Below are 18,371 nucleotides of genomic sequence, written 5' to 3'. Positions count from 1 at the left end.
CAAGGCTAAAAGACGTGTCACCAGACGGCTGCGCAAAATGCGAAACAACCGCGCGCCACTTGTTTTCACCAGTGGGGAGGTTCAGGAGGTCATCAGGAAGACAAAGTCCTCCAAAGCCATTGGCCCTGACGGAATAAATTCTTTAATGTTAAAACACCTAGGTTCAACGGGAGTAGAATTTCTCGCCAAGGTACTCAATTTGTCGCTAACCACTCTTAAAATACCCGAAATGTGGAAAATCGGAAGAGTGGTTCCACTACTGAAACCTGGGTAGCCCGCCAACCAAGGGGAGTCCTATCGCCCGATAACTCTCCTTTCCCAGTAGTGAAGACACTTGAGACCTTACTGCTCCCGACACTCACATACCACCTGAACCTAGCTAAACATCAACACGGCTTCCGTAAAGTGCATAGTACCACCACAGCACTTAGCGTCATAAACGCCCAGATAGTTCATGGTCTAAGTCAGAAACCACCCTGTAAGAGAACCGTCCTAGTAGCGTTGGACCTGTCAAAAGCTTTTGACACGGTCAACCTAACAATGCTTCTAGAAGACGTGGAACAAACAACACTTTCTCCGGGGCTGAAGAGATGGATTATGAACTACCTGAGCGGTCGACAATCATCGATATTATTTCGAGGTAAAACATCAAAACTTAGGAAATTTAAACAAGGGGTTCCACAGGGCGGTGTCCTCTCCCCGTTACTGTTTAATCTCTATATTTGCAAACTTCCTCAACCACCAGAGGGAATTTCCGTTACCTCTTACGCAGATGATTGTACGATAATGACGTCGGGCACTGGCACCGATGACATGTGTTCGAAAGTGAACAGCTACCTCCCCGAACTTTCTCGCTTCTTCTCTGCGAGGAGCCTGGCACTCGCACTCACTAAATCCACGGCGACCCTTTTTACCAACTGGACGAAGGAGTACAGACTAAGTCTTAACATTCATGCCGATGGCTTACAAATTCCGACAGTAAATAACCCCAAAATTTTGGGAGTTACATTTGACAGTCTGCACTCCTTCACTCCACACACGACTGCGATAGTCACTAAAGTACAGAGCCGCAACAAAATCCTCAAGTTGCTAGCCAGTAGCACTTGGGAAAAAGACAAAGAAACGTTGCTGGCCACTTACAAGGCTATCGGCCGGCCGGTCGTAAACTACGCAGCACCGGTATGGTCGCCTGGAAGCAGTGACACGCAGCAGAAGAAGCTACAGGCGCCAGAACACTGCACTCCGCACTGCAACAGGATGTCTCTTGATGTCACCTACGACACACTTACATAGTGAGGCCATTATGCTGCCTATTAAGGAGCATAATGAACTGCTTACCAAGCAGTTTCTACTCGGGTGTTTTCGTAGAAATCACCCTTGTAGTCACTTGCTGGAAGCAGAACCGCCCCCCAGGTGCATCAAGAGATCGCTCCTTCGTCGACGAACTAAACCCCTATACCGACCAAACTGCGGACGCAAACAGTTTTAGACACGCCCTAAACGCCATTCACAGTGGAGCTATTAACACCTTCATTGACTCCCTTCCGGTGAATGGCGTCCTTGGAACCAAACCACCACCTATAGCAGACGAAGAGCTCGAGTTGCCACGTGAAACCAGAGTGACCCTTGCGCAGCTTCGATCTGGATATTGTAGCAGGTTAAACTCCTACTTATCCAGACTGAACCCCGACATACAAAATACATGTCCCGCATGCAACGAGTCCCCGCATGACTCTAACCACCTCTTTGTATGCCCAATGAACCCTACTCATCTAACACCCATCTCCCTTTGGTCGAAACAGCACGTTTCCTGGACCTCCCGTTAGATGATTTCGACGACAACTAGACTTAAGCTTCTCTTTTCAGGCAGGGATAGATAACCGTTACAACAACAACAACAACATTGAGCTTAAGTGTTGCCAGGTGCAATCTGACATTTCCATTGGAAAGTTTGACATTTTTTAACATAACATCACTCAGAACGTTTTGTCATTTAATCGTGAATTGTTTTATTTACAGGGAATTAAAAAATTCATCTCGGCCAAAAAATGGAATTAACTCGTGAACATTTTCGTGCGATCATTTTTCACAACTTTCGACGTGGATTATCGCGACAAGAGTGCATCGATGAACTAAAATCTTTGTATGGCTATGAAGCACCATCCTAACTTCGATATTGCATGAACACCTGGCCGTAAAAAAGGTTTGTTCTCGTTGGATCCCGCACAATTTCACAATCGCTCAAAAAAAGTGCTTCGAAAATTGGTTTGAGCGAATGCAAAAGTATATAAATCTTGATGGAGAATATTTTGAAAAACAATAAAATCATTTTCGTTGATAAATATTCCTATTTTCATTATTAGGCCAGAAATATATATAGCAGCCCTCGTAGTATAAAATGTTCGGTTACACCAGAACTTTTCCTTTCCAATTTCCCTTCGCAACTCATTTCTATTCGTAACACCTTACAGAGTAACTCCCCTGGTATTGACGACTGAAAGCTAATTAAAGAAGAATAACACAACAAAGCAATCAGGTTTATACTTGTGATAATTTTTCTTGTAATCAATCACGTCTAAAAAGAAGAGATATGCCTGCACACTAAAGAGCAACGATAGTTGAGTTTGTTTAGGTTTAATTAGAATTAAGATTTTATAATTTATTGTTAGGCTTCGAAGAGTAGATTCAATAAGTAAAGAAATATTAAAAATGTATTTCTAATCATAATAATAGCCTGAACAGACGTTTCGTCTTCGTCAGCCGCTTGGTCACCTTGGAATATTTTCAGCCTGGCCTTGCGGAAACCGAAGTTGATTTTGTTGTCAGCTAAAGCAGTAGGCAATGGATTTGGGTTATCTCGGAGTTTAGTTATGTATTCGTTTCTGCTGTTCTCTACTTCTTTCTTTACCATGAGAATACCAAGATATGTTACTTAAGTCGCTTGGGGTACTAATATATTGTTCATTTTAACTGCTGGGCACGTTTTTGGTGTTAGGACAAATGTAACATGATTGCACTTTTGTTCATTTATATTTATACACTAGTTGACTAGCCATTCTTCGACAAAAATCAAATGCTCTTCTAATACTGGTGATGGCTATAATTGGGCATTTGTTTCGGCTCACTAAAGCTGTCATCTGCAAAAGTTTATGTCAAAACAAACATTGGAAGGTCTGCTGTATATATTATGTATAGTCTGGCCATAAACCACTGCCTTGCGGTACACCAGTTCTTATTGGTCGTTCTTCAGATATGAAGTCTTCTACCTTGACAGTAAACTTTATATTTTTTAAATAAGGCTCTAAGGTTTTATGTATTCCGAGAAGAAAGTTATTTTTTAATTTTATATAAAAGCCCGTCATGCCACACTTTATCGAACGCCTGAGCAACATCTAGAAATATAGCAGAACAGTACTCTCTAAACAACGCCATTCTGATTTCGTAGTAATTCTATTTACATGTTCTACAGTGCCATGTTCGCACGAAAACCGAATTTGTGCGTTGCTATTACATTTTCGTAAAGGAAAGGAGACATCTTTGATTGTAAGATTTAAGACTGATTAGCCTTTATGAAGACGGCTGTCATGTCTTTCGCTTGTTTTAATATACAATTTTATTTTACACATTCTACACTAGCTAACGAAGAGGATATATGTATGCAGACTATAGTCCGCCACTGTATATCATTTACTTTTAATAACTAAAATAGATTTGATTGTAAATCAACAATTTATGTTTTCTCCTAACTCGATGGTCCGTTATCCGCATTTGCCCATTCAATTTATTAACTCATTATATACATACATAAATGCTTTATTTCTGACAATTACAACTTAATTTACTCAAGATATGCTACACGCAAATTCACCTATTGCATTCAATGAAAACATTACATAGAAACATAGAGCGATATTCCTAAATTCTAGATATGATATGTCGTAATGCGTTAAAACTCTAGTTAATATTAATTGATTGAAAATCATTAGAGTAACAAATCCAATTATCCAATATCCCTCATTTATGAAAAAATACAAGTACAACAAAATCGAGGAGGTATATATAACCGATATACCAGATATTACGTTACTCAATTTAACAATTTTCCATTGTGCATATGACGACAATAACGCAGTAACTAATGCCCCATAGTATAATATTCCACGACTAATATTTACCATTTCGTAAGCATCTGTTATAACACATATAGGAATAATATTAAGCTGAACAATCAACAACATATTCCATATTATTGGGTTCAAGAGGGAACAATCTGGTTTAGTAAATGTAAAAATACCGATAATTCCAAACACTAGCAGGACTGGAAACATTCCCCGACAATATGATGCTGTCACGTCAACCATCTTTAAAGCCCATCCTGAAATTATAATGACAAATATGTTTGCAGTACAAACAACAACCCCACCATTGAAGTCTGTACCACGCCTCATTTCTTATTTTATATTACAGTCTGATATGAGATACAAATATCGATAAACTATCCCATTTTACGGGGCATCTTGACAAGCAAGGCACATAGGCGCAGCCACTCCTTCAATATTTATCGTGATATTTGGATTGCGATGTATATTGAATATTGATGGATTGCGGCTGAATACTTCGCGACTGCTAGACGTTCCATGTATGTTATGTCAATATTTATACGATGTTGTTAGTGCTTTCACAAGAAAAAGTTTTTTAAAAATTTATTTGTTAATTGTTTTTGTACATATTTTTATAAATAGTCGGAAGAAAATAAATTTTTTATAAATAGTCGGAAGCTCCCACAGCAATTTATTTAATGTTTTCAATATTTGGACGTTATCGAAACAACCCTGCAAGACGAGTAGAGCATGTATTATTTTTTGGTCTCTTTTGTTCTAGCAGCAGCCATTTCTCCTCTTTTACGGCATGTCGGTGTGATTATCTTGCTCGCTCTCTCTCATTGATTTTGGTGCCAATGCTGCATATGTCTTTCTGCTCTAATTTTTATTTGTTTTGGAAAGGCATATGTCACTCTGTGGTTAGCAGAGCCCCCTGTAGTATTTTTTTAATCAGCCATCTATCAGTGGAGACTGTTCGATTTATAATTTTCAGGGTAACCCTTTAATCACAGGTATTGGTCATTTATTGGGTCACCGTTTCGTTACTTAAATTTGGTTCATTGGTCTTCATTCTATAAGTCTCCTACTTTTCCGTTTAAAAATAAAAAATTGAAATTGTTTTATTTTTATTTATTTATTATAATTGTATGATGTATTTACATTTATAAATTAGTATTGTATTATATTTTAAATTTTTAGTAATCATTATAGATAAATTTTTAAATATTAGCATTTCAGTACAAAGTGAACTTTCATTTTTACAAACGTTTTTGCAGCTATCATTTATACATTGACAAAATGTACATATTTTACAAATAAAGTTAGTATTAATTATTAAATTTTTACTTTTCACATATTTCATCTATAAATTAAGTATTAATTATTAATTTTTTATTTTTATACTCTCGCAACAAAAGTTGTTAATATTATGTTCCCACAGAAAAATTGAAGTAATTAGATTACATTAAAACGCTCAACAAAACTACCCTGTTCTCACTGCCGTTGGAGATTTACGAATCAGCTGTTTTTGACATTCAGGCATAAACACCAAATATTTATTAAAGGAAAATATTGTAATGTCGTACGTTGTTATAAAAATTTTCTTTTTTTTATAAATATTCTCCACTCAATGGAAATAATTGAGGAATTGTTTGATTTGAACCGCCTAGCAATGAAACGTTTGTTGCATGCCCACATAATACTCAAAATGGGTAGTCTACATGGAGCAAATTCAACAAGGTCTTTTTGGATGAAGGTACATACATGTGTATATAAATATTGGTATTATATGTGCATATTATAATGTAATTCATTTAATTATAATGTGTATATAATTCAGACTCGTGGCCAAATGTTTTGGGAAGTCGATTGCCAGGTGAATTCAGATGCATTCTTTAAAAGCAACTTCCGAATGAAGCGCAAATCATTCAATAAATTGTGCATTATGTTGAAAGGCTTGGAGAAGAAAACCACTAACTACCGGAAAACAATTCAATTAGAAAAACGCATTGCTATTGCTTTATATGCTCTTGGCTCTTCTGCAGAATACCGAACAATTGGAAATATGTTCGGAATTGGTAAAAGCACTGTCTGCTCCATTCTAATTGAGTTCTGCCATGAAGTCTGACGATGTTTGTGGCCATTGTATTTGAAGAAATTCCTAATGAACGAATTTCAAGTGCGGCAGTATATAAATGGTTTTGAGTCATTGGGTTTCCCTCAAGTGTTGGGAGCTATAGGTAATAGGTTAAATTTTTACCGATGGACTTTTTATATATTTTTAAGTTTTAGATGGTTGTCATATAGAAGTTCGCCCAGCAGAAGAAGATGCTGTTGACTACTACAATTACAAAGGCTGGTATTCCACAGTTCTTTTGGCTTTAGTAGATGCAAGGTAAGTTTTTCCATGAAGCTCTTTTAACACCTAATGTATTTCTTTAATGTTATAGATGCCGCTTTATATACATCAACGTTGGTAGTCCAGGCCGTTGTAATGACTCTTCAATATTTGAGAGTTCATATTTAAAAAGCCAGTTGGCACAATCTAGTTTATTTAAAGACATGAGTAGACAAATTTGGTCAATTAATGTTCCAGTAGTTTTATTGGGCGACTCTGCGTTCAAACTAGATGAACATTTGATGAAACCCTACCCTTTTTGTGTAAACCAACCTTCGGATAAAAAAAAATTTAACTTTCTGTTCTCTCGAAATGTCGAAGAGTGGTGGAGAATGCTTTCGGTCATTTAAAAGCAAGGTTTAGACGCGTTGGCAAAGGCTTGGATAACCACATGGTCAACACGAGAGCTGTTATCAAAGCGTGCGTTAATGAAAAGTGGATTGCAGCACAACAAATCGAAAACGAAACTCGACAGTTGCCAGAAAACGTCTCTTACGTTTGTGGAAATGTTAACCCAAGAGCAGGGGAAATAAGACAAGCGTTTGTTTCATATTTCGGTCAGTAATTATTTGAAATTATTTATTTATTCCACAACAAAAAAACAATATTTCTAAATTTTATATACATATATATAATATATACATTTGGTAAGTTTATTTATATTAATATTTTCCAATTCATACATTCTTTTTATTATATTCATTTATTCATTTATTCAATTCATTTTCATTTATTTACATAGGTATGTATCTTAAAACTAAAACTTAAAATTATCTTCATTTTTTAAATTCATTTACATTTTTATTTACAATAGCATAAAAAAAGCATAAAAAACATTCCATAAACGTTTTTCATTTCGAATTATGGAACCTCCAATACATTTAAAACTTACCCTCGATGCTGTCCTCCACAAGCTCGACGGAACAAAAGCTCTTGTAGCCGCCTACCGCTTGGTGTACCGCTTCGTACAATTTCCACGTACTCGGGGAGCCACCCGATGGTCCAATTTTTTGTTTCTCTTGCCTAAAATTATAAAAAACAATACTCAATGATGTACATACGTTTACTGCATAATTTATTACCTACCTGTATTTGTTTGTAAAATTATGTAATTTAATTTTTATTTCCTGCGCGGTATATATATGGCCAACATATACCATGGCACAGGACATCTCCTCATATATGTGGCTGTTCTTCCTTGCAGAACGAAGCTGTGGCATTTTTTCTTGCCACAGCTGAATTAAATCGGCCTCGGCAGCCTCACTCCAAACCACACGTTTCTTTTTTATGCATGTTGCCATTATTTTGTTTTATTTTATAATTTTATTTATATTTATTTGCACATTTTTGTTTGATTTGAACTTTTGTCTGTTACTTTCTCTTATTTTAAAATTGTGTGTTCATTTTTTTCACTTTGACAGTTTGTAGTGTCAAAATCAGCTGCGATTAAACAAATGTGACCAACAGATGGCGCAAAATCAGAGTCGCATAGGGTGATTTAGAGTAGTTCAGCTTCAAATCGCTTCGGTAAAGTGATTATGAAGTGTCATTTTTGTATGGCGAAATCTTGTTAAATCCAGCGGTTTAGTGAGTTAAACGTCTCAACAGCCTAAACTTCGGTGATTAGCGTCTGTGGGAACATAATATAAAGAGAGTATTATAGTTTTGTTCACATAACGGTTGTTTGTAACATCCAAAACTAAACGAGTTAGATATAGGGTTATATATACCAAAGTGATCAGGGTGAAGAGTGGAGTTCAAATCCGAATGTCTGTCTGTCCGACCGTCCGTCCGTCCGTCCGTCTGTGCAAGCTGTAACTTGAGTAAAAATTAAGATATCTTGATGAAATTTGGCACACTTATTTCTTAGGAAGGTTGCTTTCAAAAATGAGCAAAATCGGACCACTGCCACGCCCACAAAATGGCGAAAACCGAAAACACATAAAGTGCCATAACTAAGCCATAAATAAAGCTATGGAAATAAATAAATAAATTTGGTATGAACGATCGCACTATGAAGGGGCATATGTGGATGTAATTTTTTTGGGGAAGTGGGCGTGGCCCCACCCCCAAATAGGTTTTTTGTACATATCTCGGAAACTAATAGAGCTATATAAACCAAACTTTCTGCAGTCGTTTTTTTAAACCACTTCTCAATACATTCCATAAATGAACGAAATCGGATAATAACCACGCCCACCTCCCATACAAAGGTTAGGTTGAAAATTACTAAAAGTGGGTTAACTCACTAACGAAAAACGTCTGAAACACTAAATTTCACATAAGAAATGACAGGTGGAAGCTGCACTCAGATTTTTTACAAAATGGAAAATGGGCGTGGCGTCGCCCACTTATGGGTCAAAAACCATTTCTCAGGAACTACTCGACCGATTTCAATGAAACTTGGTTTATAATAATTTCCTTACATCCCAATGTTGTGAAAATAGGCCAAATCGCTTCACAACCACGCCTACTTCCTATATACCAGAACTTTGAAGACGATCTGAATCGTTCACATTACAATGTATAAAGTAAGCATTAGTGAAGATATTGTTGCAGAACTTGCACAAATACTATGTTTATAGTGTGGCAGCCCCATTCTAAAACTTGCCGAAATCGGACCATAGCTTTTTAAGGCCCCATATATCGAACACGAGGACCTCGCTTCTTCTAACCTAATATTATGGTTTCCAACTTTCAATGGACTTTATACAATATATATTATATAATATAAATAAAGTTAAATAAATAAATTGCGAGAGTATAAAATTTTCGGTTACACCCGAACTTAGCCCTTTCTTACTTGTTTGTAATTGTTGTTATACAATTCAAATAAAATTCCATTACTATTACGAATGTTATTAGTATTCGAACATTCATTTGTATAATTTAATAATATTTTACATCTAAATTATGAATTAGCAAATGAATAAATTAGTACTAAACGCGAACGTTTTCCTTATAACTATCCTGTAAGGATCCAACGAAACTAATGAACCAATATTTTTTGATGTCAATTCCACACAATCCTATCCCATATGTACATCATAAAAAGGTTCAGCTCGTCGGAAAGAGATTGTGCAACTGCTAATCTAAATGTCCGATGGGATTTGTTGTCTTGTTCATCATGCCTGAAAAATATTTAGAAATAGAAATTGTGATTAACGATTAGAAAATTTTAATATATTTGTATTCGTAGTACAAACCTAAGAAAAGTTGTAGCTATTGTAATCCGCTATTTGTGCAAAGTATATATGTTTCCAATATTTGAAATGGATAATGAAAATATAAGTAATGCTAAAAAACAAACGTATGTATAAATATAGATATATATATATCTACAGAGCTTAATGCTTGTAATAACTAAACAAAATATTTACAACCAAGGACTAATATGTACATCTTAAAACATTAGCAGTATGCAGTAAACAGATTTTGGGAACAATGCAACATATTGTAACGGATTTCAAAAATTCGTCGTTTACTCTAAAAATCTACCCTGAGTTCGATCACTGGATTGTCAAATAAAAGTCACACTTTAATGGCTATACAATAAACTTTATTTCTAATTCCTTATAACTTAACACTTTAGTACTCAATACTCTACTTTACAACTCTAACTTATAACTTGTTTACAATTTGCTCGACAACTCTCTCTTTAGAATTGTCCTCACTCGACAACTCTCTTATCAGAACTGTGTCTTGCTGCCAGTCCGGCAGCCCTTATATAGTCGATTGTTAGCAATACATCGCCACTCGAACATTCTGGCAACCACGAGTATCGATGTCTAGACACATCCGGCAAGTTATCGATTTCGATAGTCAATTCTAGTTTGTTCTGGTGCCATTTTCGTTACAATATGCATTCTTGTATGCATATGTATGTATGTACATCTTAATACGACTAACTCAACATGCACATATGTATACTAGGGTGGCCCTTAGTTGTATGGAGGATAAAAAAAGTTTCTGGATTCTCGATCGCACCCCCTTGAAATATGCGAATAGCCCAAAAACTAGTATATACAAAGTTTTGGGTCAATCAAGAAAGGTTTAGAGGTTGCGCAAGGAGCTTGAAATCCTGAAAAATTAAGAATTTTTGCCATTTTTTTGTCTCAGACTTTCATATTTCAAAGCCATACTATCTGGTTTCCATACCGTAATAAGATCTGCCTTTTATTACCTTTCCAAAATTACCACAATCTTAAAAATCGGTCGATTGATGATACAGTTACAGAAATACAAATATGAAAGTAAATTAAATGTGTTGCACGTGCATTCTCAAGCGTCGCATGCTCGTGATATACCTTTATAACGGTTCTAATGTTATTCTTATTATCTTATTACGGTATGGAAAACCAGTAAGGAATAGTGTGGTTTTGAAATATGGAAGTCTGAGACATAAAAATGGCAAAAATTCTTAATTTTTCAGGATTTCAATCTCCTTGCGCAACTTCTAAATCTTTTTTGATTGACCTAAAACTTTGTATATACTAGTTTTTTAGCTATTCTCATATTTCTAGGGGGTGCGATCGAGGATCGGAATACTTTGGAAAATAAGGGCCACCCTAATGTATACGCATTTTTCACTTAGAATTTTAAATAATAAGTAAGCACCAGCCTTGACTTCAGCTGTGTTGGTTTTATTGTTTTGTACCACCGTACAATTTTGTTTTGTTCGCGTGTTCGGGGTCGTGAAAGTTGTCACTCAACCGGAACTCAAAACCCAAAAAAGCGAACTGTAAACGCCTGTCGTAATCTTGTCTTCTATCATTCTTGATACGCATTTATATTTACCATGTTATTTTCCATTGTTTTCTACGTTGTTGTTGATGTTATCTGTTGCACCAAATCTAAATCCAAAAACCTAAAATTAATTAAAGTTACTAATTTGTATTATGTATTAAAAGATATGACCCAGCAGATTTAAAAGCGAGATCTCCTGAAAGGAGGAATGAAGGAGTCCTCCTATTGACCTCTTTTAGGAGCAGTAAGAGATATTTTTTAATTTTCTTCTTATATATTTTTTTTTTATATTTTATTCTAGTGTGGACCTCCTTTTGTCATCTTTTAGGAGCAAAAAAGGAGATTTTATACTTCTATTGTGATTTTTTTTTACTTCATTTCAGTATTGATCTCCTTTTGTCCTCCTTTAGGAGCAATAAAGGAGATTTTTTATTTTTTCGTAGCTTAAAAATCGTACTTTTGATTCAAAAATTACAATTTAAAGGGAAATAATAACTGTTAATTTTTGTCTTCAAGCAATTGTTCATTTCAACTGTGTTTTTTAAAGCGAGCAGACGTAAGTGTTTTATATCTATTGAGTATTAAATATTTTAAATTGATAATTAAATGTACTCCAAAAGGCATTTAAAACGTCTAGTGAATAAAATATTAAATAATTTATACAAAAAACAAAATACTAATACACAAAATGAAAATGATGTGAAAAGAAAGAAACATGGAACAAAGACTACGGAAGCTAGAGGAAATATCGGTGCAGAACACTATACTCCTGGAGCGGATTATTGACATATTTCCACCGATGAAGATTGAATTAATGATATTTCTTATTAAAAACATGAATGATTTAGCATCTACAGAATCCTTGCTTTTGAGTAAGCCTGAAGTAGAAATTGTGAGTATGATAAAATACATTTGATAAGATGTTAGTAAACAGTTTGAGTTTATTATAGGTGGCGTATCTGAAGCAAAAATTTTCAAAGAGACCCTATCAAAAATTTTGGATGAAGTGATTGCGGAGTCCCTGCTGTTAAAAGTGAATTGGGATGGAGCCAAAAAAAAGGTTGCATTGAAGAATTATGTACTTTTCAATAAATTTCTTTACGGTAATACATAATTTCAATTCATGTCATCTTTTTTTTTTAAGTTTAATTTTTACAGGCCTTAAAAGATGATTACTCATACCCTGATTTTGAGGCAAAGATCAAAACGGCGTTTCTCAAATGTAAGGCTCAGTTCTACAGGAACACTTATAATAAAAAAAAAAAATAATAGATTTCATGTACTTTCATTTAATTAAAAAACTTTAATAAAATATATAATTATAAAAATTTGTTTTTGTTAAAATAATTGCAGGTTGAAAATAATATAGGATTTATCATAGAGATCTCCTATTGTAGTAATTATAGAGATCTCCTTTGGGATTAATCATAGAGATATCCTATAGTAGTAATCATAGAGATCTCCTATATCAGTAATCATAGAGATCTCCTTTGGGATTAATCATAGAGATCTCCTATAGCAGTAATCATAGAGATCTCCATTAGGAGGTTAAAAGGAGTACTCGCGTTCCAATGACATGCAATGTTAAAAACGAGTATACAATTTTACGTGTATTTACACACGAGTATTAGGAGTAATAGGGAGTATAGGATATCTCCTAAAGGATTAATCCAGAAGGTCTCAAATGATCATCCTAAAATCTGCTGTGGAAACATACCTCCACCAATTTCACCGTCACCTCCTTGCTCCTCCTTTGCTGTGCACACACGTATAACTATAATGCAATTATAAAATTATATTATTAAAATTTACAAACAAATAACAAAAGTAACACAAATAAATGCTTTATAAATGTGATTAATATCCAAAAACACTTAACAAAATAAAATAAATATTTAAAACGCACTTACATCCATTCAATTAAAATTTTATTTTCAAATGAACAGCGGCCATGGTGGCGATGTTTGAACTGTTCATTGTAGTACGTGCATCTCTCTCTTATACATACAAAAATTAGGGTTAATGAATTTTGCTACTCTAACTACCGAGATTGCCACTTAACTACAAAATGTTAGCAATGTGTATGCATTGGTAAAAGCTGCAAAACTTTGCATGTGTAGTGGTGTATGAGTTAGCTCCGTCTTGTAGGGAAACTTTGGCAGATGAGTTGCATAGCTTTGGCAAAGATTCTACTGTAAACATTGTAATTCATGTTCATATTATTAATATAAAGTTGATTTTAAAATTTTGGCACTGTTGTCTTTCACTAATTCGGACTTGTAAATCACAAAATATGCTACATGTTCAATATGTATATCGTGATCCACGATCCGCGACGTGGATTTCAAAATATTTAAATATTTTGTGATAAGAATCGTGATCCAGCAATATTGCATGCTAAATTTTCAATAAATATCGCGATACAGGAAACATCACAATAAATACTGAACGTGTATCAGTCGCCATAGGGGCCTACTAAACGTTCAATATTTAACGCGATATTTGGATCGCGATCTATATTGTATATTGATGGAATGCGGGTGAATACTTCGCGACTGCTAGACGTTCAATATATATAACGTCAATATGTTTACGATGCTAGTTGTGTTTTTGTTTCGTACATTTTTTTATAAATAGTCGGAAGAAAACCAAAAAAATCACGTTTGGTTCTTGTTTTTGCTCTCACAGAAATTTAATATATGCAACCAATATTGAACCATGTTCTATTTCTTACAATTTTGTCATTTATTGATTTTAAAATTTTGGACTATTGTTTTTCACCAAATCGGACTTGTATATCACAAAATATGCTAGACATTCAATATTTATCACACGATCCGCGATCCATCATCTGGATTCCAAAATATTGTAATGGATTTCCAAAATCTGTTGTTAACGCTGAAACTCTACCCTGAGTTCGATCACTGGATTGTCAAATAAAAGTCACATTTTAATGGCTATACAATAATCTTTATTTCTAATTCCTTATAACTTAACACTTAATCACTCAATGCTCTACTTTACAACTCTAGCTTATAGCTTGTTTACACTTCACTCGACAACTCCCTCCTTAGAATTGTCCTCACTCGACAACTCTCTTATTAGAACTGTGTGTTGCTGCCAGTCCGACAGCCCTTATATAGTCGATTGTCAAATAAAGGTCACACTTTAATGGCTATACAATAATCTTTATTTCTAATTCCTTATAACTTAACACTTTAGTACTCAATACTCTACTTTACAACTCTAACTTATAACTTGTTTACACTTTGCTCGACAACTCTCTCCTTAGAATTGTCCTCACTCGACAACTCTCTTATCAGAACTTTGTCTTGCTGCCAGTCCGGCAGCCCTTATATAGTCGATTGGTAGCGATACTTCGCCACTCGAACATTCTGGCAACCACGAGTATCGATGTCTAGACACATCCGGCAAGTTATCGATTTCGATAGTCAATTCTAGTTTGTTCTGGTGCCATTTTCGTTACAATATGCATTCTTGTATGCATATGTATGTATGTACATCTTAATACGCACTAACTCAACATGCACATATGTATACTAGGGTGGCCCTTAGTTGTATGGAGGATAAAAAAAGTTTCTGGATTCTCGATCGCACCCCCTAGAAATATGCGAATAGCCCAAAAACTAGTATATACAAAGTTTTGGGTCAATCAAGAAAGGTTTAGAGGTTGCGCAAGGAGCTTGAAATCCTGAAAAATTAAGAATTTTTGCCATTTTTATGTCTCAGACTTCCATATTTCAAACCTCCTAAAAGAGGTCAATAGGAGGACTCCTTCATTCCTCCTTTCAGGAGATCTCGCTTTTAAATCTGCTGGGTCATATCTTTTAATACATAATACAAATTAGTAACTTTAATTAATTTTAGGTTTTTGGATTTAGATTTGGTGCAACAGATAACATCAACAACAACGTAGAAAACAATGGAAAATAACATGGTAAATATAAATGCGTATCAAGAATGATAGAAGACAAGATTACGACAGGCGTTTACAGTTCGCTTTTTTGGGTTTTGAGTTCAGGTTGAGTGACAACTTTCACGACCCCGAACACGCGAACAAAACAAAATTGTACGGTGGTACAAAACAATAAAACCAACACAGCTGAAGTCAAGGCTGGTGCTTACTTATTATTTAAAATTCTAAGTGAAAAATGCGTATACATTAGGGTGGCCCTTATTTTCCAAAGTATTCCGATCCTCGATCGCACCCCCTAGAAATATGAGAATAGCTAAAAAACTAGTATATACAAAGTTTTAGGTCAATCAAAAAAGATTTAGAAGTTGCGCAAGGAGATTGAAATCCTGAAAAATTAAGAATTTTTGCCATTTTTATGTCTCAGACTTCCATATTTCAAAGCCATGCTATCTGGTTTCCATACCGTAATAAGATCTGCCTTTTATTACCTTTCCAAAATTACCACAATCTTAAAAATCGGTCGATTGATGATACAGTTACAGAAATACATATATGAAAGTAAATTAAATGTGTTGCACGTGCATTCTCAAGCGTCGCATGCTCGTGATATACCTTTATAACGGTTCTAATGTTATTCTTATTATTTTATTACGGTATGGAAAACCAGTAAGGGATAGTGTGGTTTTGAAATATGGAAGTCTGAGACATAAAAATGGCAAAAATTCTTAATTTTTCAGGAGTTCAATCTCCTTGCGCAACTTCTAAATCTTTTTTGATTGACCTAAAACTTTGTATATACTAGTTTTTTGGCTATTCTCATATTTCTAGGGGGTACGATCGAGGATCGGAATACTTTGGAAAATAAGGGCCACCCTAATGTATACGCATTTTTCACTTAGAATTTTAAATAATAAGTAAGCACCAGCCTTGACTTCAGCTCTTTGTGTTGGTTTTATTGTTTTGTACCACCGTACAATTTTGTTTTGTTCGCGTGTTCGGGGTCGTGAAAGTTGTCACTCAACCGGAACTCAAAACCCAAAAAAGCGAACTGTAAACGCCTGTCGTAATCTCGTCTTCTATCATTCTTGATACCCATTTATATTTACCATGTTATTTTCCATTGTTTTCTACGTTGTTGTTGATGTTATCTGTTGCACCAAATCTAAATCCAAAAACCTAAAATTAATTAAAATTACTAATGTTTACTATGTATTAAAAGATATGACCCAGCAGATTTAAAAGCGAGATCTCCTGAAAGGAGGAATGAAGGAGTCCTCCTATTGACCTCTTTTAGGAGCAGTAAGGGAGATTTTTTAATTTTCTTCTTATATTTTGTTTTTTTTTTTTATATTTTATTCTAGTGTTGAACTCATTTTGTCATCTTTTAGGACCAAAAAAGGAGATTTTATACTTCTATTGTGATTTTTTTTTACTTCATTTCAGTATTGATCTCCTTTTGTCCTCCTTTAGGAGCAATAAAGGAGATTTTTTAATTTTTCGTAGCTTAAAAATCGTACTTTTGATTCAAAAATTACAATTTAAAGGGAAATAATAACTGTTAATTTTTGTCTTCAAGCAATTGTTCATTTCAACTGTGTTTTTTAAAGCGAGCAGACGTAAGTGTTTTATATCTATTGAGTATTAAATATTTTAAATTGATAATTAAATGTACTCTAAAAGGCATTTAAAACGTCTAGTGAATAAAATATTAAATAATTTATACAAAAAACAAAATACTAATACACAAAATGAAAATGATGTGGAAAGAAAGAAACATGGAACGAAGAATACGGTAGCTAGAGGAAATATCGGTGCAGAACACTATACTCCTGGAGCGGATTATTGACATATTTCCACCGATGAAGATTGAATTAATGATATTTCTTATTAAAAACATGAATGATTAGCATCTACAGAATCCTTGCTTTTGAGTAAGCCTGAAGTAGAAATTGTGAGTATGATAAAATACATTTGATAAGATGTTAGTAAACAGTTTGAGTTTATTATAGGTGGCGTATCTGAAGCAAAAATTTTCAAAGAGACCCTATCAAAAATTTTGGATGAAGTGATTGCGGAGTCCCTGCTGTTAAAAGTGAATTGGGATGGAGCCAAAAAAAAAGTTGCATTGAAGAATTATGTACTTTTCAATAAATTTCTTTACGGTAATACATAATTTCAATTCATGTCATCTTTTTTTTTTTAAGTTTAATTTTTACAGGCCTTAAAAGATGATTACTCATACCCTGATTTTGAGGCAAAGATCAAAACGGCGTTTCTCAAATGTAAGGCTCAGTTCTACAGGAACACTTATAATAAAAAAAAAATAATAGATTTCATGTACTTTCATTTAATTAAAAAACTTTAATAAAATATATAATTATAAAAATTTGTTTTTGTTAAAATAATTGCAGGTTGAAAAGAATATAGGATTTATCAAAGAGATCTCCTATAGTAGTAATTATAGAGATCTCCTTTGGGATTAATTATAGAGATATCCTATAGTAGTAATCATAGAGAACTCCTATATCAGTAATCATAGAGATCTCCTTTGGGATTAATCATAGAGATCTCCTATAGCAGTAATCATAGAGATCTCCATTAGGAGGTTAAAAGGAGTACTCGCGTTCCAATGACATGCAATGTTAAAAACGAGTATACAATTTTACGTGTATTTACACACGAGTATTAGGAGTAATAGGGAGTATAGGATATCTCCAAAAGGATTAATCTAGGAGGTCTCAAATGATCATCCTAAAATCTGCTGGGGAAACATACCTCCACCAATTTCACCGTCACCTCCTTGCTCCTCCTTTGCTGTGCACACACGTATAACTATAATGAAATTATAAAATTATATTATTAAAATATAAAAACAAATAACAGAAGTAACACAAATAAATGCATTATAAATGTGATTAATATCCAAAAACACTTAACAAAATAAAATAAATATTTAAAACGCACTTACATCCATTCAATTAAAATTTTATTTTCAAATAAACAGCGGCCATGGTGGCGATTTTTGAACTGTTCATTGTAGTACGTGCATCTCTCTCTTATACATACAAAAATTAGGGTTAATGAATTTTGCTACTCTAACTACCGAGATTGCCACTTAACTACAAAATGTTAGCAATGTGTATGCATTGGTAAAAGCTGCAAAACTTTGCATGTGTAGTGGTGTATGAGT

General features: G+C 34.3%; 1 long non-coding RNA gene across 2 annotated transcripts; it reads right to left on the bottom strand.

Moving 5' to 3' along the window:
* Nucleotides 1-9,259: 9,259 nt before the first annotated feature.
* Nucleotides 9,260-18,013, bottom strand: LOC128921985 (uncharacterized). 2 transcript variants are annotated; one of them, XR_008471269.1, is made up of 3 exons: nucleotides 17,957-18,013; nucleotides 9,705-16,357; nucleotides 9,260-9,629 (listed from the first exon to the last, which is right to left on the bottom strand). It is a non-coding gene; the product is annotated as an uncharacterized LOC128921985 (long non-coding RNA). The 2 variants fall into 2 exon arrangements; XR_008471268.1 differs by lacking the exon at nucleotides 17,957-18,013 and having other exon boundaries at nucleotides 9,705-13,018; nucleotides 13,155-16,422.
* Nucleotides 18,014-18,371: the final 358 nt, after the last annotated feature.

The sequence above is a fragment of the Zeugodacus cucurbitae genome, chromosome 5 (assembly GCF_028554725.1).
Source record: "Zeugodacus cucurbitae isolate PBARC_wt_2022May chromosome 5, idZeuCucr1.2, whole genome shotgun sequence".
Lineage (NCBI taxonomy): Eukaryota > Metazoa > Arthropoda > Insecta > Diptera > Tephritidae > Zeugodacus > Zeugodacus cucurbitae.
Note: the sequence above shows the minus strand (reverse complement) of the source record. Positions and strands in the feature narration are given on the sequence as shown.